The sequence below is a fragment of the Petaurus breviceps genome, unplaced genomic scaffold, assembly GCF_028583685.1.
Source record: "Petaurus breviceps papuanus isolate PSGF00001 unplaced genomic scaffold, PetGlider_PUasm1.0 80, whole genome shotgun sequence".
Taxonomy (NCBI): domain Eukaryota; kingdom Metazoa; phylum Chordata; class Mammalia; order Diprotodontia; family Petauridae; genus Petaurus; species Petaurus breviceps.
In genome coordinates, this window is record NW_027186540.1 from 14,044,968 (window position 1) to 14,069,516 (window position 24,549).

General features: G+C 34.8%; 1 long non-coding RNA gene across 1 annotated transcript in view; it reads right to left on the minus strand.

Moving 5' to 3' along the window:
* The window catches only part of LOC138175949 (uncharacterized), a 62,934-nt gene extending 43,951 nt beyond the window's left edge, over positions 1–18,983 (minus strand). Inside the window, exon 1 of the long non-coding RNA XR_011172133.1 lies at positions 18,881–18,983. This is a non-coding gene — a long non-coding RNA (uncharacterized lncRNA). The remainder of the gene's footprint in view (positions 1–18,880) is intronic.
* Between the last annotated feature and the right edge of the window lie 5,566 nt (positions 18,984–24,549).

The window sequence follows — 24,549 nt, forward strand, 5'->3', positions numbered from 1 at the left end:
TCTCTCTCTCTCTCTCTCTCTCTCTCTCTCTCTCTCTCTCTCTCTCCATCTCTCTCTGTCTCTGTCTCTCTCTCTCTCCAGAAGAGAAACAGATAGAAAGATGATCTGCTTTATTTCCCCCCTACCTAATCTTTCTTTCCATTACAGATTTTGTTTTCTCTATTTGGCATGAATTTTCAAAAGAAACTAGTTTTGCTAATATATTGCTTACTTCATGAAGGGGTGTGTGTGTGTGTGTATTTTTATGTGAGGGTCTATGTGTTTGTGTGACTATCCTTGGGGAGAATATATAGACCCAAGGAGAAAAAATATGTATGGCTACTCAGGGAATGAGAAGGCAACTCCCTTCTAAATTACCTGGTTTTATCAGCTGGGGGCTTGAAGCAAGTCAAAAAAATCATGCTGATTCAGTTATTTGACTCCCTTAGAGAAAAAAAGCCAACAACGGATGACATTTTGGAGATTATTTTGATAAGGAAAATTTCTTTGACTTTCAGTAAATTCCTTTAAGAAACAAAATTCCAAACCAACAGCTTTCCAATCTCTGCTGTTTCTCCAAAATCTGAATCTGAAGACCATCTCGCACCAACTGAAGCTCAGAATCAGAAAGTACAAAACAAATAATGTGCAAATTTCTTTTTGTAAACTTTGTAGGCTGTGAAGAATCCAAAGTGAGAATGAAAATCAATATGAAATCTCAGTTTCTGTTCAGGAATTTTACCCCATTATAGCAATGAGTCAGTTGTTTATGTAGCAGAGCAAAAAATCTTTTGTAAAAGAAATGCTGAAATTACAAATGATAGTTTTCATGACTTTTCAGTCATTCTGATGGAGAATCAACTCATATCTGTAGATATAAATCTTCTCAGTACAAGCACACATTGTAGTATACTGGCATAGACTATATAACTGGGACATGCCACAGTAGGTAGTCTCTGAAACATGTCTAGATATCCTTTACCTAGGTCTAGGGTAAACCCAAATCAAGTCATGATGACTCAGGCATTTGTAGCGTGTGATCAATCATTCTCTAATTGACTGTGAAAACTAAAGAACTAATGATTCAGGATCTGCTGAGCTAGACCTGAGTGTGCATACAAAAAGTACAAATCATCTCTCCTTCTACCAACTCCCTTCCCCCCCCCCAAGCTAGAGAATTGTGTTGAATTGCTTTCCAATGGAAGGGAGGGCATGTGCCAGACCTCTAACTTTCCAAGTGGTGGTTTCAAACTCAGGGTCTTAAGCAATCCTGTACATGGGATAGGTCCATCTCTCTTTTGTGCTTGTTCTTTATTGATATTATGTTAACTAGGATTCAGACATCTGAGTGCCCAAGAGATCTCAAGAGTTTGGGAGATCTAGAGGTATTATTAGAGATACTTCTTGTGGTCACAATTGAGGAATAGCTAAGGATTTCAACAGAGGCTGATGACAGCATCTGCACCAGGAGTTAAGACCATCATGGACAAATAGACCAGGAGTAAGACAGATTTATATAGTGGGATTCCTATGGCCTGTCAAAAAATATCTATGGGCTCAACAGAGGCTATGGGACCTCTGAGCCCAACTGGGCTACTCACCATGTAGAAAACTGCATCTAAAAAGAACCTAGTGAGAAAAAAAGCATTCACAAAAGGGATAAAAGGACACCCAACAACAAGAATTGGGATTTATCACACTATTCCTTATGTTCTCTACATAATTTCACAACCTTTGTCCTATAGGTTTGAGCCCACTATCCCCAAAGAATCTGTATATATTAGAAGAAGGTGGGAGCTATGTTTGGAAGGGAGTGTATTGGACCCATGGATGTATGGGTCCAAAAAGAAACTCATCATCTTTCCCCCTGAAATTCTCTCCCATTCATAACTTAACTTAAACTATTATTGTCCAAGATACCACTATCCTCCACCTGAATAGTCTACCTGTGCCATACCAGGAAACTGAATCACTTCCATTTGAATTGTCTTAGGAAGATTCTGAAGATCACCTGACAGGATAAGGTACCAGACACTCACGTCCTTATTCGAACTAAACTGCCAAGCATTCAAACTCTGCTTCAGAGAGCGCAACTCTGATGGGCTGACCATGATGTTCAAATGCAAAATGTACGCTTGCCAAAAGGACTGTTTTATGGAGAACTCACACAGGTCTTGCCATTCACATAGTGGTAACATACAAGGAAGCAGTAAAAGGACACTCTCAAGGTCTCTCTCAAGAACTTTTAGAATTGATTGTGTGACGTGGGAGACACTGGCACAGGACCGCTCAGCATGGTGTGCCCACATCAGAGAAGGTGCTGTAATCTATGAGCAAAAAAGAATTGAAACAACTCAAAGGAAATGTAGGATGGGCAAATTTGGAGAATCCACCCCAAATGTTCACATAGACCTTTTGTCCTGACTTGTGGTCGAGCATTCCAAGCTCATATTGGTCTGATCAGCCACAGTCGGACACATTGAAGCTTGACTCTAACATGGTGATGTCATTTTGGTCCTCTTCAAGAATGAAGGACAGTAGCCAACCAACCAACCATCCTCCACCTCACCCAGGCTTGCAACCTACATGTCATCCTTGGCTACTCAGTCTCTATCCCTGTATCCAATCTGTTGTCAAGGCCTGTCGTTTCCACCTTCATAACATCTTCTGTATATGTTCCCTTTCCTTTAACGCTACCACCACCTTGGTGGTAGGTCCTCATTGCCTTAAACCTGGACTACTGCAATGGTTTGAACCTCAGTGTCACTGTCTCAACTATCTCCCCACTCTAGGCCATCCTACAGTCATCTGTCAGACTGAATCTCCCAAAGCACAAATTTTACCATATCAGTTCCCTGCATTCAATCAATTCCACTGACTACCAGTTGCCTCCAGGACCAAATGTAAAATTCTCTGGCTTTAAAAGCATTTCCTAACTTCTCCTCTTCCTATCTTTTTAGCCTTCCTACTTTTTGCTCCTTACAAGCTACACTTCCCCCATACACATAATTTATTCTGTAATCTAGTAACACTGACCTCTTTGCTATTCCTTACAGAAGACATTCCATCCAGCATTGTCACTTACTGTTCCCTATGCCTGGAACTCCCTCCTTCCTTATCTCTGCCTCTTAGTTTTCTTGGCTTACTTTAAGTCTGAGCTAAAATCCACTTTAAGTCTTACTTTAAGTTTGAGCTAAGATCCACCTTCTATAGGAAGTTTTTCCCAGTTTTCCTAAATGCTTATGCTTTCCCGTTGATTATCTCTAAACATATACATATATATATATATATATAAAATACGCACATATATATGTGTAACCATATATACATGTGCACATATGTATACACAATATATGCATACAAGTACACAAACAAGATATATGTATGTTTGAATGCTCTCTCCCCCATTAGACTCTAAACTCCTTTAGAGGAGTCTTTTCACTTTCTTTGCATCCCTAATACTTAGAACGGCGCTAGGCACAAAACAGATCCTTTTTAAATGGGGAGGAAGGAGAGAATAAAATTGATCAAATGTTTTCTAGATCTTTTCCACAGTATTTATTTATTATTTCTTTTGTATCATTCAGATTAATTCATTCAACATAGTATCATAGTGTTGGATCCTACTTAGCAAAGCAGATTATACCATACTGTTGGGAAATAACTTAGCAATAGAACACATAAATAGTTTTTTCTAAATTGCTAATTGGATCATGATGACAGATAAAACTATTGACCATAATAAAAAAATATATATGAGATTGACTCATAATACTTTTAAGAAAAATATTTTAATAGATGTCACAATACTCAATAATCATAAACATCAAACTACAGGGTGTCCCGAAAGTCTGGACACATATCAAATCTCATTAACTATGCATATTTTCAAGAAATAAAATGAATTAAAATTTCAACAACATTTTATTTAATTAGCATAAATTTTAGACATGACAATTTCATATGGAACAAATACTTTCATTGGCTATTGGGGACTATTTTCCATATTAATGATATAAATTTAATTAATTATTGAGATTTCTTATGTTTCCAGACTTTGGGGACACCCTGTATTTTTAATGAAAAAGTATAATAACCTACAGGAAGAAAGCAAAATCATAGGGGAATAAGATGAAGTATATATCTTGTTTTCATTTTTTTCTGCTACTGCAGTTGTCTGGAAGATGCTTTCAGTGAGCCTAGAAAAAATGAGTTTAAATTCTTATTAGTTCTCTTTAATTGTTAAAAAAATTATTTTACCCATCTGTGCAATGGGCTAATGAAATTTTAATATAAAACAGTGATAATAGGATATCAACTGGTCCCAGAACCATTTCTAGTTTAATTCTATTGAATGTGTGATGGAAAGAATAAGAACAACAACAATAATAGCCATTATTATTATAATTATTGTTATATATGATAATATGTCATATAATATTTTTATTCTTATATATGAATATTATTATATTTAATTATAATATATTATGTATAAATATTATAATTAATTATGTTATGTAATAATTATTGTTATGTTATAATATATTATATATAATAATTATTATAATTATTGTTGGTAAAACCACTAAAATTATTATAAGTTCAAATGCTTATACTTGAAGAATTAATATTTTTAGTATAAGTTGACAAAATGATGCATATCTATATGGGGTAGAATATTGTTTACTGAAGTGAAATACTTCTGTCTCAGTGAATTTCTAAATTATCCCCAAATACATTTATTTCAAATTGATATGTCACTTTATAAAAGTTTATTATTGTTTACATTATTTTTCATACCAGAATAATTTCAAAAGAATTCCACTCAATAAGTTCTATAGAATATTCGCAAATTGTTATTGCCTTTATAAAAGAAAGTCTCAACTCTTAACGACAGGGTAAAAACTAAGAACTTTCAATTTATCATAAATATTAGACTGTAGATATTGTGATGGCACACAACACAATCTTTACGTCATGTATTACTACTTTAAGTTTTTAAACAAAAAAAAGGAAGGGTAGGCATATCCTATAAGACCTCATCAACTTTGGTACTCCACCTCATCACTACATTCTGGCTCCGCGAATATAGGACAGAACCATCTCTACCATGCCCTTGTGTGGGAATGCCTTGCTTTTCAGCTTCCTTTTGTGCGTTACTTTTCCCCATTAGATTATAAGCCCTTTGGGGGCTGGGATTGTCTTTCTTTTTTTTCTTATCCCTAGAGCTAAGCACACAATAAATACTTAATAAACATTTGTCAACTATTGCTGTATGTCTAATCAAACCATAAATCACTAAGATGACTAGAGGATATAGTAGAAAACATAGACCTAGCTCTATATAAAAATGCTCCTACAAAATACTATAATATTTGGCCAGCATCAGAAAAATTATTATATAATTCTTATTACTAATTTGAATAAAATATTAATAGCAATAATATTTGAGTCAGTTTATGAGCTCACCTTCTAGGGTAATTTAATTACAGGAGAACTAGTGGAAAATTGTATATTGTTCCATGGCTTTTATTGTATCTAGCATTTCTTTGTTTTTCAAGGACTTATATTCATAATAACTGACAAATGAAAATGTTTCATAGGTATACTTCTATGGCATTTATTAATTATTTTAATGATTTAGATTAACCTACTCAAAATTGAATCATAGAGCAGATCCTGTTTATTAGAAAAATTCATTATTATACCATACTTTTAGGATATAAATAACATGCTAACAGAACACTTAAATGGACAGTCTCTTCTAGGGTGATTATAATTTGTGACAAATTTTCAATTTTCATGATAATTTTAATAACACAAAATACTATTCTATTTGATCAGTAGAAGAATAATTACTGTACAGCTCATACTGCTAATATTTAAAATATTAATAACAATACTTTAGCCATTATACAATAAATTGAAGTTTCGTTACACAGTGCTCCTGGACTTTGCCTTAACTTAGACACAAATTTATCTGCATCTGCTTGGCTAAACTGATTATGGTCACACTCATATACACATATTCATTAGAATGGGACCACTATTTTTTGAATAACTGGCATTTAACACAGTGCCTGAAACATAACAGGTACTTAATTAATGCTTATTGACTGACATATATGTACTTCTTTGGTTTCTAAAAGTCCTTGAACATGCTGCTAGATAATTTTTATATTTTCTGTTAAGTTAAACTTTCTTCTAAAAATATAATGAACACAACTGTATTCAGCTTAAGTATAGGTATTCTTTATGTATATGTAAGATTATATGGGGGCGGCTAGGTAGCACAGCAAGTAAGAGCACCGGCTCCAGTGTCGGGATGACCTGGGGATCGAATCCGGGCTCAGACACTTAGCACCCACCCAGAAACATCTGGCCATGTAACCTTGAGCAAGTTACTTAACCCCAATTGCTTAAAAAAAAAGATTATATGTATATACATATATATGTGCCTACATAAATATACATATCCATCTGGACTTAAGTATCATTATTTCCTATAATGTGGATGAACCCTTTAACAGTATAGTGCTTAAGCCCTTTACAGCAATGTAGAATATCCTAAGGGATTTCTATGGCCAAAGATATCGTCTTATAGACAATCTGGAAGTGATATACAGACATGTGCGTGTGTGTGTTATTTCGTTCAACAATTCTTCATAAAGGGCCAGCTTGGCACAAAGCAATATGCCTAGCTAGCATTAATCTAATATATTAATAGATATAATTAAGGCATAATCTTTACCCTCATGAAGGTTATAATCTAACAGTGACAAAGAAATAAATATAGCAAACATATCCATATATACATACACATAACGCCTATGTCTACCTTTCATGGATATCTTGCCATCTCATTTCCTTTCCACACCTGAAACAGCATCCTCTGGGGATACCTCCAAAGATGATCTTTTCCTCCCCAGATGAATTAATCTAGTCATCTTTGGAAAACCTCCTGGAGATGAGCTATCTATCATGACCAAAGAACGAATGAATGCAAACTCCAATAAGTTCCCCTTTCTAACTTGTTCAAACTTTTCTTGGCATCACTCACCCATATCACCTTATTCTTTTTCCTGCTCTTGATACAGAACTGCTAATCCAATGAATACCACCACCATTTCAGAAAAAGTTATGACCAACATTGCCCTGTCTCCACCTACCATTTGTGACTCCTTAGACAAAGACTCCCTCTTCTGACCACATCTCCCATAAATGTATTATTTATTCTTATTAGAATATAAACTCTTGAGGGCAAAAACCTCATTTTTGTATTTACATCTTGAACACTTACACTTTTCATTAATTCATAAGTATGTAATACAATAAGTAGTCAATAACCATAATATAAATATATTGATAACTTGCATATTTATACTCTATTCTAGCATTCAAAAAGCACTTTTGTCACAGTAACCTGTGAAATAGAAATCATGATATTGTCATTGGTGTATACTATATACCAGCTGAACAGAAAGGGTTTGAGCCCAGGCCGTCTGACCCTATATCCAGTGTTACATCCATAAAAAAATAGTGGAGATTTTTTTAAACAAGAAACTGAAATGGTTGGATCTGTGCCTTAGTAAGATTATTTTTTCCAGCAATTTAGAAGATAAGTTGCAGAAGGGAGAGGTTGGAAATTAAGTGAAGACTTCCATAAGGGTTCAAAATAAAGGCTTGGTCTAGAATGGTGGCTTTATTATTGGTGAGATAAATATGGACATAAAACCAACAAAACCTGGCAACTAATTATATATAGGTCTGAGGGAGAGGAAAAGTCAAGAATGACTTGGATATAACACTGGATGATAAGGACAATGGATGCACCCCAAGAAATAGGGGAAGCTTTGAGGAGGAATGAGTTCTTTTTGCAATGTGAAGCTTGAGATGTTTATAGATGTATGGAAGAAGTAATCAAATAAGAAACTTATGATGAAAGAGACCAGAAGTGAGGATCACTGTTGAAGCAAGTTCCTGGTAGAGATATCAGGGATGTAGTGAGAGCCAATTGTTAGTAGAGGATGAAAGAGCAAAGAGTCAAGAATGACTACATTTATAAAGTGTCCTTTATAAAAATATAAAAGTAAAGAAAGAGAATAGGTTGTGGGAGGAGAAAAAAAAAAGATTAGTTTCTAAGGATCATTTAGATGGAGATATCCAGCAGACAAGTTAGGGATAGAGATGGTAATGAAAATCATAGAACCTATGACTGATTAGTGAGGAAAGTACCTAACATGTTTAAGAGGAGGTAATGGTCAAGAATGTCAAAAGCTAAAGATAAATCAAATGGGATGAGAATTGGGAGTAGGTGACTAAAATTAGGAATTGAGAGATGATTGGTTTCCTTGGAGATTGTGAGTGGTAGAGTTGGAAGTCAGATGGAAAAGATTTGAGAAGTGCATTTTGGGTGAGGAAGAGTAGGCAAAATGTGATGAGATCTTTTTTTTTTCCTAGGAATTTGGCACTAAAAAGGAGAAGAGATATAAGAGAAAAACAAAGTTTTATTTTCTAAAGAATGGCAAAATCTGGTCATTTTTGTAGACAGTAGGGAAGGATTCAACATATAAAGAAAGACTGGGAATTATAAAAAGAAAAGGATGATTGAAGGATCAAGCTCCTGGAGAAAATGGAAAGAATTATAAGATAAAGGGCAAAGGTAAAGGAGTTGGCCTCAGTAAGGAGAAGGAAAAGAGAAAGACAGAATGTTAAGGATATTTAAGATGTATGGGTAGAAAACAATACCTGATGTCTCTTTGTTCACTGTGAATTGTGAGACAAAATCCTGTCCCAAAAGAAAGGAGGGAGAAGGTGCTGTAGGTATATTGAAGAAAGGATAAGACTTGGAAGGGACACTATGGCATGTGTTCAATCAGAAAAGGGCCAAAGGGGAGGCCAGGTGGCACACTGAGTAAGAGTGCCGGCTCCAGCGTGGGGAGACCTGGGATCAGTTCCCCCCTCAGATACTTAACACCCACACAAAATAACTGGCCATGCAACCTTGAGCAAGTTACTTAACCCTGATTGCTTTAAAGAAAAAAAAAGGGCCAAAGGATTAGTAATTAGCAGTGATGGTCCAGTTTAGATCAGTTAACACAAACTGTATTGGACCCAATGAGCAAAGTTGTATTTCTTCCTCTTAGCAAAGCTCAGTAGCTTGGGAAAAAGAGTTGAAAGGTTAGATAACGGGGATTATCCAAGATTAGGGTCAGCAGAATAAAACTGAAACATATATTAACTAAAAAATCAGAAAACAGGAAAAGTATAAAACTTTATTTAAAAATCTGTATATAGAGCCAGAAGATCACAATACAAAAATTATTTTCTTAAAAAAATTTCTAAGCAAATATAAATTGTTTGGACTTTAAGATTTTTATTGAGAATTTTTCTTTGTTTTTTTATTGTTTATACACATTTTAATAAATATGCTTGTAATTTTTAAAAGGCAAGCAAGTAAAGACCTCAGATTACTGACTTAAGCAATATAGTATCTTAACAGCCCTCAGTTTAGGAAATTGCTCAGTTTAAATCTGAAGGACCTCTTATAGTAATTTGAGTGATGATATATTAGCTAAGCATCATACCCTAAAATCGGTAACATTTTAAGCATTTGATTATCTCTGATTCCCAGGATTAGCTCTTGCAAACATTCATTATGGAATGAGGCCTGTGCTGTATATCTGCATTTCAAGAGGGAAGGGTTTTGTATGATTTAAAATGCCACTGACAATTGCTTGATTGATACAGGAAGAGATCTAATACTGATGAGAGTGAACTACTGCATATGTGAAGGGAATAATAACAAGGCAGATTTTCCCTGGAGAAACCTTGAAGAAACTGTTTTAAACTTTTTTTTTTAAACTATTATCAGGCTGCAAAAAAAAGACACACTAGAAAAAATATCTCAAAGCGAAACAGGGGGATACCAATCAAGAGAGCAGGAGACATATTACAAGAGCAACAAGACAGAGTGAGCAAGCCTTTGAATTAGTCTCACAACCCACTTCAGACAAAACGCTGTGTACTGTGTGTCCCAGATTCTAACAGCCAAAGAAAATGGTAATGATCTTACAGAGACCCAGGGCAACTGGCAAACCCTAAAGCAGAAATTCATTGCTTGGTTTGTGCTTGTGCTGTGAAACTAACCTAAATATAGCTTGACCATGACATCGAAATATCTTGTAAGAAGTGAAAGAAGGTAGAGCCAAAACATTCAAAAGACAAAAACAACAACAAAAAATCTATATACCCCAAGTTCTATATGGTCTTTTTATTTGTTGTTGTTCAGTTATGTCTGACTCTTCGTGGGGTTTTCTTGGCAAAGACACTAGAATGGTTTGCCCTTTCTTTCTCCAGCTCATTTTACATATGAGGAAACTGAGGCAATCTGGATTGTGACTTGCCCAGTATCACACAGTTAGTAATTGCCTGAGGAAGACTTAAATTCAGGTCTTCCTGATTCCTGGCCTAGGGCCTGTATCCACTATACCACCTAGCTGTTCCACCTGTTTATCGTTTAGTTGTTTTTCAGTCATGGCCCCATTTGGAGTTTTTACACATCTAGAAAAAACTTACATTGTTTCCATATTCACCTTGAAGTATTTTCCTTTATTAACCAATCATTTAAAGTAGACAAGAGAATTTTAAAGTGGGAAGGAAGCTTAGAGATAAGTAATCCAGTCTAAAGCCTTTTAAATTTTATTCAAGGAAATGGAGCTCCAGAGAATGGAAATTACTTCCTTAAGGTCATACAGCCTGTAAATAAGTCCCAGAATTAAGACTAAATCATTCTCCTGACTTCAATTTCACCCCAAACTCCAAGAATCTGGAACGTGGCATACCATGCTCTATACTCTACTCCACTAATTTTCATAACTTTCTTTTGCAAATGTTAGCTAGCCTTTCAGAACATGTCAGAAGTTATTCTTGTCAGTTGTGGAATAGAATGCTCTTGCTAATTTAAAGGAAAACTCATATCAAATGCTGACTGCTGTGCCCAGACTCTCAATGCTGCTGATTCTCATTTAAAAATAGAACATGACCACTATGAGTAAAAATTGTTTTTTAACATCTCACATGATAGTGGGAAAAACCTCCCAACAGGTAGTCAAATACGAAAAACCAAGTGCAGATGTTTTGGGAATTAGAAGCACGTGGTAAAGAGGGCACTAAATTTGAAGTCCAAAGAAATCAGTTTGAATCCTGACCCTGTCACTTATAGCCTATGTTATCATGGACAAATCATTCAATGACTCTGGGCCTCAGTTTCCTTTCCTATAAAAATCAAGACAATAACGCTTCCATGGTTGTTTTGAGAAGCATGCTTTGTAAGCTTTAAAGTGCTATTCGAGTTATCTATCTGCCATTTATTTTCCACTGGTAGCTTTTATTTCATTTTTAAATATTTTTTTGTTTACTCAATTACACATTAAAACAATTTTAACATTTTTTGAAGCTTAGAGTTCCAAATTTTATCCCCCCCCCCAAGATGGTAAACAATCTGACAGAGGTTATACATGTGCAATCATGTAAAACATTACCATATTATTCATTTTGAACAAGAAGACTTGAAGAGAAAGAAAGAAAAATAGTATGCTTTAGTCTATATTCAGACAACATCAGTTCTTTTTCTGGAGATGTAACATGTTTCATCATGAGTCTTTTGGAATTGTCTTGGATCATTGTATTGCTAAGAGTAGCTAAGTCATTAACAATTCATCATACAATATTGCTTTTACTGTGTACAGTGTTCATCTGGTTCTGCTGAATTCACTTTGCATCAGTTCATGTCTTTCCAGGTTTTTTTCTGAAATCACCCTGGTTGTAATTTCATTAATATTAAAATGATATTTTAAAAGAATCAGAGAGAATGAATGGGCTGGGGAGTGGGAGTGGGGAGGCAACTTCTGTCATCAGTTGCATAGTATTAGTTTAACAACAAGTTAGGGAAGAAGTTCATGATATTGAACATAAAAAATAGAAGAAAGTTGATTGTAAACCTGAATTAGTTATCATTGTATCCAAATTACCTTAATCAATTAGGCAATAAGCAATTATTAAGCACCTACCCTGTTCCAGGAAAAATGTGCTAGTTCTAAAGGGAGAGAAAACAAGTATGTATATGTATATAAAAATATATTCATATAAATATGATTTATATATGCACACTTGCATATAGAATAAATATGAATACAAAGTAATTAAATATAAAGTAATTTGAGAGGGAAAGAACTAGCAGGGAGAGAGGTAGTCAAGAAAGACTTCATATATAGAAAGTGGGGTTTGAGATGTGTCTCGGAAGAATAAGATTCTATGAGCTAAGGATCAAGAGGGAATATATGTATATCAGGCATGAGAGCCATCCATCACAAAATTTTGGAGTGATAGGATGTCATTTCCAAGAGGACCAGTCCAGATTATCACAGAGTATTGTCAGAGAGGGGGAAAATATACAATGAAGCTAGAAAGAGAAGTTTGAGCCAGGTTTTGAAGGGCTTTTTAAAAAGTTTTCCAAATGCCTTTTTTTAGCTTTTAAAAAGCTAAACAGATTTATATTTGATGCTAGAGATAATGGGGAGCCCCTGGAATTTACTGAGTAGGGTAATGACATGGGTGGATATGCACTTAAGGAAAATCACTTTCTGTATCTATAGAGATATATAACTTTAAAGACATATCTATCTACATAAGTGTATTTAATGGAAGAAAACACAAGCTTAGCAAATGTAATCTTAAATGTAAATGATATATGACTGGATAAAACGATCCTCCAAAGAAAGATAATGGAAGAATGTAAAAAATAAACAAGTATATAAAATAAATAACACATCTAACAATTGATATAGTGGGGGCAGGGAAGGGATGGTGTGAAATATATAATACTTCCAGCTACTCTAAAAAAAAAGTACAAGTGGTAATCAAATTTCTAGTTAAGATAACAATAAAAACTAAACATGGAGTAACAATCCGGACACTGCATTATGCATAAAAGTACCAGACAGTAGAAAAAAAATAATAACATTAAACATATGCACCAATTGACAAAACATCTAAAATCAACTGTAAAAAAGAAACACCATAGTAATAATAAAAAGGGATTTTAATATTCTTCTCTTGGAGGTAGATAAATTCAGTAGAAAGGAAAATTAGGAAAAATGTAGAGTTGAACAGATTTTTTAAAAATAACATTTTTTAAACTTAAGTTCACTTCTGAAGAGGAAGAATAAAGAATATAGTTTTCTTGATATCTTGCAATCTTAACACCTTTGCATAAAATGATCATGTACTGGGAATAAAGGGATGATTAAAATATTAAAAGATTCAATGATAAACATATCCTTCATAACCCAGAATATAATAATAAGTAACTGAAAAATATGAGCAAACGTATAAGCCTAAATAAAAATTAAGCAATTAAAACATGAATAATGATCAGAGACCAAATAAAAGAAATTATATTTGTGATAAAGATCCTTACAAATCATAAAATCTTATAAGAAAAAAATGCGATTTTGAAAAATGTACAAGGTGAACTAGCAACAAACAGAACAGAAACGAAAAGAATTATCAGAAACTACCATGCATAATTTTATGACAAACAAATTGATCTGATAAGAAAAAAAAATTCAGGGCAGCTAGGTGGCACAGTGAATAGAGCACCAACCCTGGAGTCAGGAGGACATGAGTTCAAATCCAGCCTCAGACACTTGACACAATTACTAGTGGTGTGACTTTGGGCAAGTCACTTAACCCCAATTGCCCTCCAAAAAGAAAAAAAAAATCCCTGTTTTCTGATGATATTGTAATGTACTTAGACAACCAGGGAGAATCAGCAAAGAAACTGTGATGATAAATAGTTTCCTCAAAGTAGTTGGATGCAAAATAAATCCATAGAAGTCATCAAGATCTTTATATGTTATTAATATAACCCAGGAGGAATTAATTATAATGATTCTCTGCAAAATAAAATGCACAAAATGTTTGAGAATTAAACTTATGAAGATTTTTGTTGTTGTTTAGTCATTTTTCAGTTGCGTCTAACTTTTCAAGACCCTATTTTAGGTTTTCTTGGGAAAGATGCTAGAGTGGTTTTCCATTTCCTTTTCCAGCTCATTTAAAGAAGAGGAACTGAGACAAATAGGGTTAAATGACTTGACCAGGGTCACACAGCTAGTGTCTGAGGCCACATTTGAACTCAGGTTTTCTTGACTCCAGACCCAATGCTCTATCCACTGTACCTGCCAACTTATTAAGATAATGGTAAAATTTGTATAAATGCAGAAATTGTATAGGAAGAAAAGAAATGATTGGAAAAGTAGTGCTCCTTTGCTCTGTGTATATTAAATAATAATACTTTGTAAATTAATTTATGTATTTAACATACCAGTTACATCACCAAGGAGATTCTTAATAAACTTGACAAAGAAATAATATAATTTATTTGATGAACATGTGATCTCAAATCACAAGGGAAATGATGAGAAAAAGTATAACTGAAAGGGGACTCTCAGATCTTAAAGTATATGTTATAAAGCAGTATTCATTAAAAATAATTGGTAGTGGTTTTGAAAAAAAAATCAATGAAACAGGCTACAAAGGCAAGTAAGCAAGCCATCAATACAAGAGCACAGTGTTTGATAGTCCATATAATATAAATTATTAGGAAAAGACTTTCTTTTTTTTGATAAGTAATTCTGACAAAGCCAGAAAGTTATTTGACCAAAATTATGTTTAGGAAAATATCTTATATTACATATCACTATAAATTTAAAATGGATATGACCTGTACTATTAAAGGGCCACATAATTTTTTGAAATTAGAAGAGAATAAGAGAGGGCACCTTTCTCAACTATTGATGCGGTGGGGAGGAAGGAAGGGAAAGAATTCTTAACCAAACTTGAGAAAGAGAAGACAGTATCATAAAATGAAGTTCCAGAATTGGAAGGAACCTCAAAGGCCATCTAGTTCAATCAACTCATTTACACATAGGGAAACTGAGGTTCAAGGAGGTTAAGTGAAGTCTTTGCCCAAGATCAAATAGGCAGTGAACATTAAAATTAGGAATTGAACCTAGGTCACAAAAGACAAAATTAGACGATTTCTATTACGCAAAATTACAAAGCTTTTACATGGATAGCATCAACAAAAGTAGGATAAAGAAATGTTATTGTACAAAAATATTGGTATCAACTATCACCAATAAAAAGTTTAATGCCCAACAATATAGAGATTAACACAACTATACAAAACCAAGAGATATTCTCTAATAAAATACATGCATTATCAAAGGATACAAGCAGTTTCCAAAAGGATTGTAAATTATAAACAATCATTAGAAAACATGCTCTATATCACTAACAATAAAGGAAATACAAATTAAAACTGCAATTTTACCTCTTTTCTTAGAAATTGGTGAATATGACAAAAATGATAACGGTTATTATTGGAGGAGCTTTGAGAAGATCAGCAAAAAATACAAAAGCAAACAGCAACAACAAAAACTTTTGTCATGGTTGTGGTATGTGATCCAATAATTCTGATGTCAATTTCCAGTTAAACAAGAAAACTGAATAAATTCATGCCTTTTGAAGAAGTGAAGCCACTACTGAGTATATAACTCAAGGAAGTTGAAGACATAAACTCAGGTCTAGCATACATAAAAATGGAGGAATACTTTCTGGTAACAAAGAATTGAAAACAAAGTGGTTGGCCACCAGTTGGTTAAAAGGGTATATATGAGGAATTCGGAGACACAGGAAAACTGTCAGAATCTTATACGGTGTGAAATTAAATAGAGTCAAAAGCACCATTTGCAGGAGGACTACAATTATGTAAATGCAAAGATGACTAAAAAGCAACTTAACTTTGAGTAACTGAAAAACCAATGATGGTCCTAGAGAACAAAAAATGAAACATGCTGCCCTCCACACAACAGAGGTAGTGAACCAGAGTGCCAGACGAATTGTCATATGCTATTTCCTTATAGGGTATTTTGGTGTAATTGTCTTTTTTTTATATATATAAGGAAGTATACAATTTGGAAGTAGGAGGAATTATCTTTTTTTCCAGAAATTAGTATGATGGAAAATAAAAAAGCAGCTAGGTATTCAGTAGGTAGAACAGTGGGATTTTGTGATTCTAAGCTCTATCTGCCTCCAGCTATGTTGTAGACCAAAAGTCAAGGAGTCTAGGTACTTACCTTAACTCAGCCACTAACTGGTTATTTAGGAACTCACTTTCATTCAGCTAATACATATTCAACAATTCAGTTTAACAAACTTTTTTTTAACTTAACCTGTCAACCCTGATTTATTATTTCTTTTTTAAATTTATTTTTTCAATTAATAAGCACTTACTTTGTCTCCCTCCTACCATCTAACCTTCCTCACCTTCAACATTTATTAAATACTGCTTTTTAAAGGCATGATTAGAAATGGGAATACAAAGGCAAAAATGAAATACCCTCTGACATCAAGTAGTTTACATTTGAAAAGGAAATACAACATGTACATAAATATTCAGGGGAAGATGAATTGAGGGAGGAAAAAATAATCTAACAACTGACAGGTCAGAGAAGGCATCCCAAATACTTGTCACCTTAGATGAGCATTAAAACAAGACAAACATTATGAGAAATGGGTATAAGAAGGGAGTACAGGGAAATGATGGATCGATTTCTGAAGGAGGTTTCACAATGGGGTATTAAGTTTTAAGGGAAGCTAATTTTCCTGGAATGTAGAATTCCCAACGTACAGTGATAAAAGAAATAAAGCTGGGAAGACATGTAAGAGTCAGATTGCGAAAGTTCATAAATGCCAGACTATGGAATTTGTGTCATTGTTCAGTTGTTTTTCAGTCATGTCCAACTCTTCATGACAACATTTGGTGTTTCTTGGCAAAGATACTGGAGTGGTTTACTATTTCTTTCTCCAACTCATTTTTTAGATGAAGAAACTGAGGTAAACAGGGTGAGGCTTGCTCAGGATCATACAGCTAGTATGTGCTTGAGGCCCGATTTGAGCTAAGGTTTTCCTGACTCCAGACTCAGTACTCTATCCACTGTGCCACCTACCTGGGGGTTGTACTTTATCCATAGGCAATGGAGAGCCACTTAAGGTTTTTGAACAGGGAGGAGAAAGATGATGTGGTTAGCCTAAGATGGGTTTAGGAAGATCATTTGGAAAGTTGTTTGGAGGATAAAGTGGGAAGGAAAAAGACTTGGAAGCAAAGAGACCTGTTAGGATCCTATTATAAAAATCCAGGTAAGACATAATGAATGATTGGTTCATTGTGGGAATATGAGCAGAAAAATGAAATGCTGGATAGAGAGAATCAATCAGACATAGTAATTGATTGTATTTGGTGAATGAGGAAGGAAAAAAGGGGCAAGGGTACTCTAAAAGCTATGAACTTGAGTGACTATATATGTACCATTTTGTCCTCAACAGGAAGAAAGATATTTGGAGGAGACAATTTTTTAAGAAGGAAGAGAATTGCCAAGAATAATGGAAAAGTAGTGTTGTCTTCATACCTCTTCCTGTGAAACAGGTAGTGAAAATGTTAGACGTATACCCTCACAGTCCTTACAATCTACTAGAGAGATAGGTCACATGCACAAATATCACACATATAACCATAATAATAAATCAAGAACATAGTACTTTCTTCACAATAGCTCTATTATGTGGTGTAAATATGATCCTTATTTTACACACAGGGAAGCTAAGGCACAAAGAGATCACACAACAAAAAATTAACTCAGGTGGGATACAAATTCAGGTTTTCTGACACAAAGACCAACTCAGACCCAACATTCTGCTTCTTTATATGAGACAAACTCTTTTGACCTCCTGAAATCATTGATTCTTCATTTGTGAAGTGAGAAGCTTATCTCTCTGGTCCCTTCTAATCCACTAAGTATGGGACATAGAAGAAGACATTAAGAACTATTGTTACAATGAAGTTATTAATGAATTTTTAATCCATTATGACAAAGTCGCAGCAGTTTTTTTTTTTTCCATTAAGAACTGATATAGGAGTGGCTAGGTGGTACAGTGAATAGAGCACTGGCCCTGCAGTCAGGAAGACCTGAGTTCAAATCTTACCTCAGACTCTTAACACTTACTAGCTGTGTGACCTTGGGCAAGCCAATTAACCCCAATTGACCTGCCTTCTCCCCTCCAAAAAACAACAACAATCAAAAACAAGAACTGATATTAAATAGTCCCAACCCATAGACCTGCTTTCAGGTGTACATGGGCAAAGGAAGAATATTATAAATTTTAGAGAGTCTGGCACTTTTTATTCAGAATTACTAGCAGAAATCCAATCATATGTCTGTACAGAAAGCACCATATTCTCTCAATTGTTTATAAACAATTACCTTTGGTTAGCAGAAATAAATAGAATATTTTAAATATAATTTGAAAGTTCGTGGTAGACAGGAAATTTCCAAAAGAAAACCTTTAAAAATTTCCTTTCAAAGGCATAAATATTTTTTGAGTTAGAATATTTTTTAAATCTTTATTTTTTTCAACTTAGATCATTGATGTACATACATTAGAAATCAGCATATTAACATCAAAACTAGTTCCACCATTCACTTCCAGATTATTAATTATCCAGGAACAAAATGACAAAAGTAAAATAAAAAGTCCAATGAAGTGGTTATACAGATTCCAGAAATAAAGCAGCCTAAAATAATAGGATTAATAAGCTAATATTAAGAAAAACGAAAAATATACTAAGGTATATTTAATCACTTTCAATCTATGGATTGGTTTGTGTACTGAGGGATTATAGGGAAGCAAAGACATGACAATCAGATCAGAATTGTGAAGTAAATCAACTAGTGTGCTCCAACTGGAAGTAAAATTCTTGGACTCTTCTTGGTCTTACCTTTTCCTCTGCTTTTCCTTGGAATCTAAGTTTGGGGGGCAATTCTGAGTGTGCCTGCTCTAGGCAGATGCTTCTGTTCTCGAAGCCTAGAGACACAGGAAGTAGTAGGAGGATGTGCAGATGGCAAGGAGAGGGTGGGAGTGATATTTCAAAATGTGGGTGGGACCAATGCAAAGTTGGCAGCCTAAATGGAATTTCTGTGGGCCTGATGATTGCTGCAAACTATTTGCAAGTCTCCATAGGTCTAAATGCTGTCCTACCTACCACTTTATTGAAAATAGCCCCCAAAAGAAGGGGGATGTCTCCCAACAAGAGATTTGTTTATATTGCAATTAACAAATAGTAATCAATCAGTGAACATTTGTCAAGTACCTACTATGTGCCAGCCACTGTGCTTGGGCAATGGATAATGCAATTTTTTTTCAAGGCCCAAAAATTCAAGGATATGTTATTGTGATTCACTGGTAGCTTCCAAAAGATACTGAATATATAGGGGCAGGTACATTTTTCCATTGTTCATTTGACTATTAAGGAAAACAAAAAAACCTGGAGTACTGGGTAAAAGCACTTTGTGGGAAAAGTTTTCATATTTTAATGAATCGTTATAGCTACTTGGTTTTGGCATTGTATATCCACAAAATGCAAACTTGATGAGTGTCAAGCTTTACACGCTTCTGCCAGCATGGCTCAGTTCAGTTGCCAAGAAAAATGAAACCTGTGGTTTAGGGTCAAGGTATCTGGTCTCTGCATCTGTTTGATCTCTCACCTCTAACTTGTCAGTTGCTCTACCAGAGTGAGTTCCTAAGGCATGACACTACATTCTCCTACCTTGTAAGACAACATTAATGCATTTTCCATTTTGTTCCTTCTTTGATGTCTGTCTCACAGTGAAACAGTGAAGTTTCCCTTAGAAAATGTATCTGGCTTCAAAAAAAAACAAACAACCAAACAAACAAATTTCTCTTAATTTATCTTCTCTAATAAAGCAACCAAAAAGAGAATATAAAGTTTAAAAGTGAATAGGTTGGTAGATTATGATAAATAGAAACCAATCGCAGCATTGATCACTGAAGCAAAGCACTGACTAAGGTCCACCATTCATCTCCTCACAGGAAGGTGGTCTACTCTCATGACCTGAATGCCAGGTAAGCTTTCATTCTTATTGTTCACTCCAGTTGTCTGAAAACAAAGAGATGTCAGAGGTGATAGAATTGTATACAGTAAGATAAAGGAACATGACATCCTCTCAAAGGGAAGACAAGTAGAGGCAGAATAAAGAGTTTGATCAGAATGGAAAGCGAAAAGCATGGAAGGCAGAAAAAAATATCATATGAACTGACAATTCAGCTTGCCATATTCAAAGTTTAAAATGGAAGTAATATATTTTATTTCTGGCTTCTATTCATGATAACTAATTTGACTCAAAATAAGAATTAACAATTCATACTATTTTAAATGTTTATTGTTTCTGGCTTTTCTTAATGAAGAATAATAATAGGAACTAGCTGGGGTGGCCAGGTGGCACAGTGAGTAAGAGCACTGGCCCCAGAGTCGGGATGACCTGGGATTGAATCTGGGCTCTGATACTTAGCACCACACCCAGAAATAACTGGATGTGTAACCTTGAGCAAGTTACTTAACCTCAATTGCTTAAAAAAAAAAATAATAGGAACTAGCATTTTGATTAAGGGTAGCTAGGTGGCACAGTATAGAGTGCCATGTCTGGATTCAGGCAGACATGAGTTTAAACCTAGCCTAAGACACTTACTAGCTATGTGACCCTGGGTAAGTCACTTAACCCTGTTTGCCTCAGTTTCCTCATCTGTAAAATGAACTGGGGAAGGAAATGGTAAGCCATTCCAATATCTTTGCCAAGAAAACCCCAAATGAGGTCATGAAGAATTGGACATGACTGAAAAATGACTGAACAAAAACAATATTTAGATAGCACTTTAAGGCTTCTGAGTGGTTTATATATATTTTTTCATTTACTCCTCAGTAAGACCCTGCATGCTAGGTACTATTCTCAACCTCATTTTACAAATAAAGAAACTGAGGCCGAGAGAGGTTAATGGCCTTTCCTAGGGTCACACAACTAGCAAGTATATGATGTAGGATTAGGACTTATATCTTCTTAACTCCAAGTGCAGGACTCTAAGCATTATGCTATACTGCCTCTAGGAATGGACAGGGAAGCCTACTGTACCATGGGCAGTCCAAGTATCTTCTACATGATATATATGAGAAGGAAGAATTCTCTACTTATACCCATAGGCCTGCATTGGGATTCAATAGAGCATTTTAAAATAAACTAAATTAAATTTAGCATTCTCTTTTGTTTCTTTTAATAATTTATCAATTTCAATATTTAAAGGTTCTTCAATTTCACTGGGGTGGGAACTTCCTTCAAAACAGGTTGTCATCCATCTATAAATTAATTTAGCAGTTTCTGAAATTTTTTGTTTCAGATTTTCTTTATAACCTTAAAAATTGAGGACCTAGACTCAGACACTTAACACAAAAACTAGCCATGTGACCTTGGGCAAGTCACTAAACCCCAATTTCCCTCCAAAAAGCAAAAAAAAAAAAAAAGATTGAGGACCAATCTCCCCCAAGAGCTTTTGTTTATGTGGGTTATGTTCAATGGTATGCTGTAAATGAGAAGAGATCATAGAATATAACATTCCAAGAGTAAAATGCATATACAGGCATATACATATACATCTATATGTACAAATGTTCATATATGTGTCTACATACCGTGTTTCCCCGATAATAAGACACTGTCTTATTAATTTTTTTGGACAGAAAAACACCAGAGGGCTTATTTTCAGGGGAGGGCTTATTTTAATGAACATTGACAGCAATTTTAATAAACAGGTAAATGTGAACAAAAAAATGTACCTTTATTCAATAATGAATTCAATAAAGAACAGGATGACGTGCTCACTGCTGCAGCTCTGATTGGATGCAGCTCGGAGTGCGGCGTGCATTTCACGGGGGGGGGGGGGACGGTGCATACAGAGGGTACCATAATGTAGCGTGTAGTGCAGGGGATCACCTTCACTACAGTAGCAATCTCAATAGGGCTTATTTTCGGGGGAGGGCTTATTTTAGAGGAATCTTACGCAGTAAGGAGAGGGCTTATTTTCGGGATAGGTCTTATTATCGGGGAAACAAGGTATGTATATACATATATAGACACATTTATGTATATATGAGAGAGAGACAGAGACAGAGAGAGAGAGAGAGAGAGAGACAGAGAGAGACAGAGACAGAGAGAGAGAGAGAGATCCATGAACAACTTACTCTGCAAATCTGAGAGAGAGAGAGAGAGAGATCCATGAACAACTTACTCTGCAAATCTGATTATAATTCTTTGGGTCAAGGTGGAATTGATCTTTAATGGAGAAGAAGGATTTTAGGCTTTTTTTTCATTAAAAATGAGAGCTGAGTAAAAACTTTGAAATAGAAACACAAAAACCCAGAGAAACATAGAGTGTAAATTTATTTGAACAAAGGGAAAGAGATATATGATGGTGTAGTGCTAACATTATATAATAAGAAGAGAAGAAACAAGGATCTTTTTAGAACTTCAATATCTTCAAAGAGTATTGAAGTAGTTAAATAATAAAAACAGAGATTCTTTAGATTGATTGGATCTATTCTGAGGCTTGTAACAAAGAAAAGTAAAGATTAAAAAGAATATGCTAGTGTATCATGAGGCAACTACACTGTATGATGGATTGAGGAATCCGTACTTAGAATGAGGAAGACATGAGTTCAGTCTTGCCTCACTGTGTAAACCTACGCAAAGCACTTAACTTCTCTCAGCCTCAGTTTTTTCACCTGTAAAGTAGGAATAATTGTACTTTCCTCACAGGGTTGTCGTGAGAATTTAATGGGATAGCATGTGTAAAGTACTCTGCAAATCTTAAAGCATCATGCAATTGCTATTACAGTCTCTAAGGGAAAAAATGAGTAGCATTTGCTATACTTTATCATTGTGGTATGTGAGAAGAATATACAAACATGGAAGATGAATTTCAGTCTTATCTAAAATGGACAAACAAGGGTTGAACTCACACACATACATACACATAGTTTGGTATAAAAAATAAATTAAAGTCAACAGGAAGCAAGTGGGGGATAAAAAGGAGGTAATGACCTTCAGCAAAACAAACTTTCCAACCCTGAAGGGGGCAATTAAAAAGGAGGTTGGTGTTTGTGGTTAAATCAAAGAACTAGAATCTAAAGGGTTGAATCTAAGATTTGAATCTAAGATAGCTTCTTTGATGGCTGGGGGATGACTGAACAAATTGTGGTATGTTAATATAATGAATTGTTATTGTGTTTGTAAGAAATAAAGAAATTATCAGAGATTTCTAAGTAGTAAAGAGATCAGAACCAGGAAAACAATTTTTATAAGGCAAAACATATTTTTAAAAAAGAATTCTCAAAAATATTATAACTCTGATTACTACAATGACCAACCACATCTTCAGAAGTTCTGTGAAGAAGCTTGGTACTCACCTCCTGATGGAAATGTGGAGGACACAAGCTGCAGAAAGAGGCATATTTTGGGATATGGCCACTGTTTTTATTTCTTTTTCTTGACTATAGTTATTAGTAATAAGGGCTGGGGGGGGTTCTTAGTTTTTCATTGGGGACATGGGGGGTTAACAATAATGATGTCAAACAAAAGAGAACATTTTGAAAATGAAACAATTTAAATTAAGACATTCACAGAAAAGAACAGAAGGAAATTCAGAAGGCAGCACAAACCAGATGATTTGGAAAGTAATGTGTGGAATATATTATATACTTTTCTTTTAAGCAAGTGGAATGAAATGGAGATTTATGGTTTCATAAAAAATCCTCTTTTTGTGTTCTGCTGTGTATATGGAAATGTTCTTTTTGGGGTGTTTAAATTCTAAAAAAAATTTTTTAAATATTGAGTTTGTAGTTTTGAGACAATAATCATATAACTTCTCTCCAGAGACTTTTCTTCAGCTTCATGAGAGAATTCACTATTCCAGGAACTCACACTTAACTGGACATTCTAGATCCACTCTACAGGGGGACAGGATCCCCCCCAACCACATACCCCCAGAGAACAGAAATATACAAAGATGAAGGCTCTGTTAGGGTGACTGATACACGTTTCCAAATTCTATTGTGCTGTGATTTTTAACAGAATATCTGCCCATAAACTCTGCTATTTTGGAATGAAGGGGACTATAAATTTTAAGGCTATCCCTGTGTCTGAAACTTAAACTCAGAAGTGTCAAACTTTCTGGTTCCAGATGTGTGTGCTAGAGCCAGTTCAAATGGACCCTCAAATTTTCAGTCTGAGTGTTACACTTGAGAAATCAGCAAAAGTCACAAATCAAAGTTTGATTCATTGTTTTCTTGATTGTCTCAACTTAAGAAAATGTAGAAAATGTTAATGATGTATATTAAACCGAAAAATGCATCCTACATACATTATTTTTTCTCAGAGAGCTTGTGGTTAAACATCTACCACCAATCCCCTGGTCTAGCTCTCATGGTCGCTGGAACTTCTGCAAATTGTTCCTTGTCCACAAAGAATTTTGCTGTGATTCTGTCACCTACATGGAGTTAAATAGTATGAGGTCCTCTCTTGAGCTCAGCTGCCAAGCATTCAA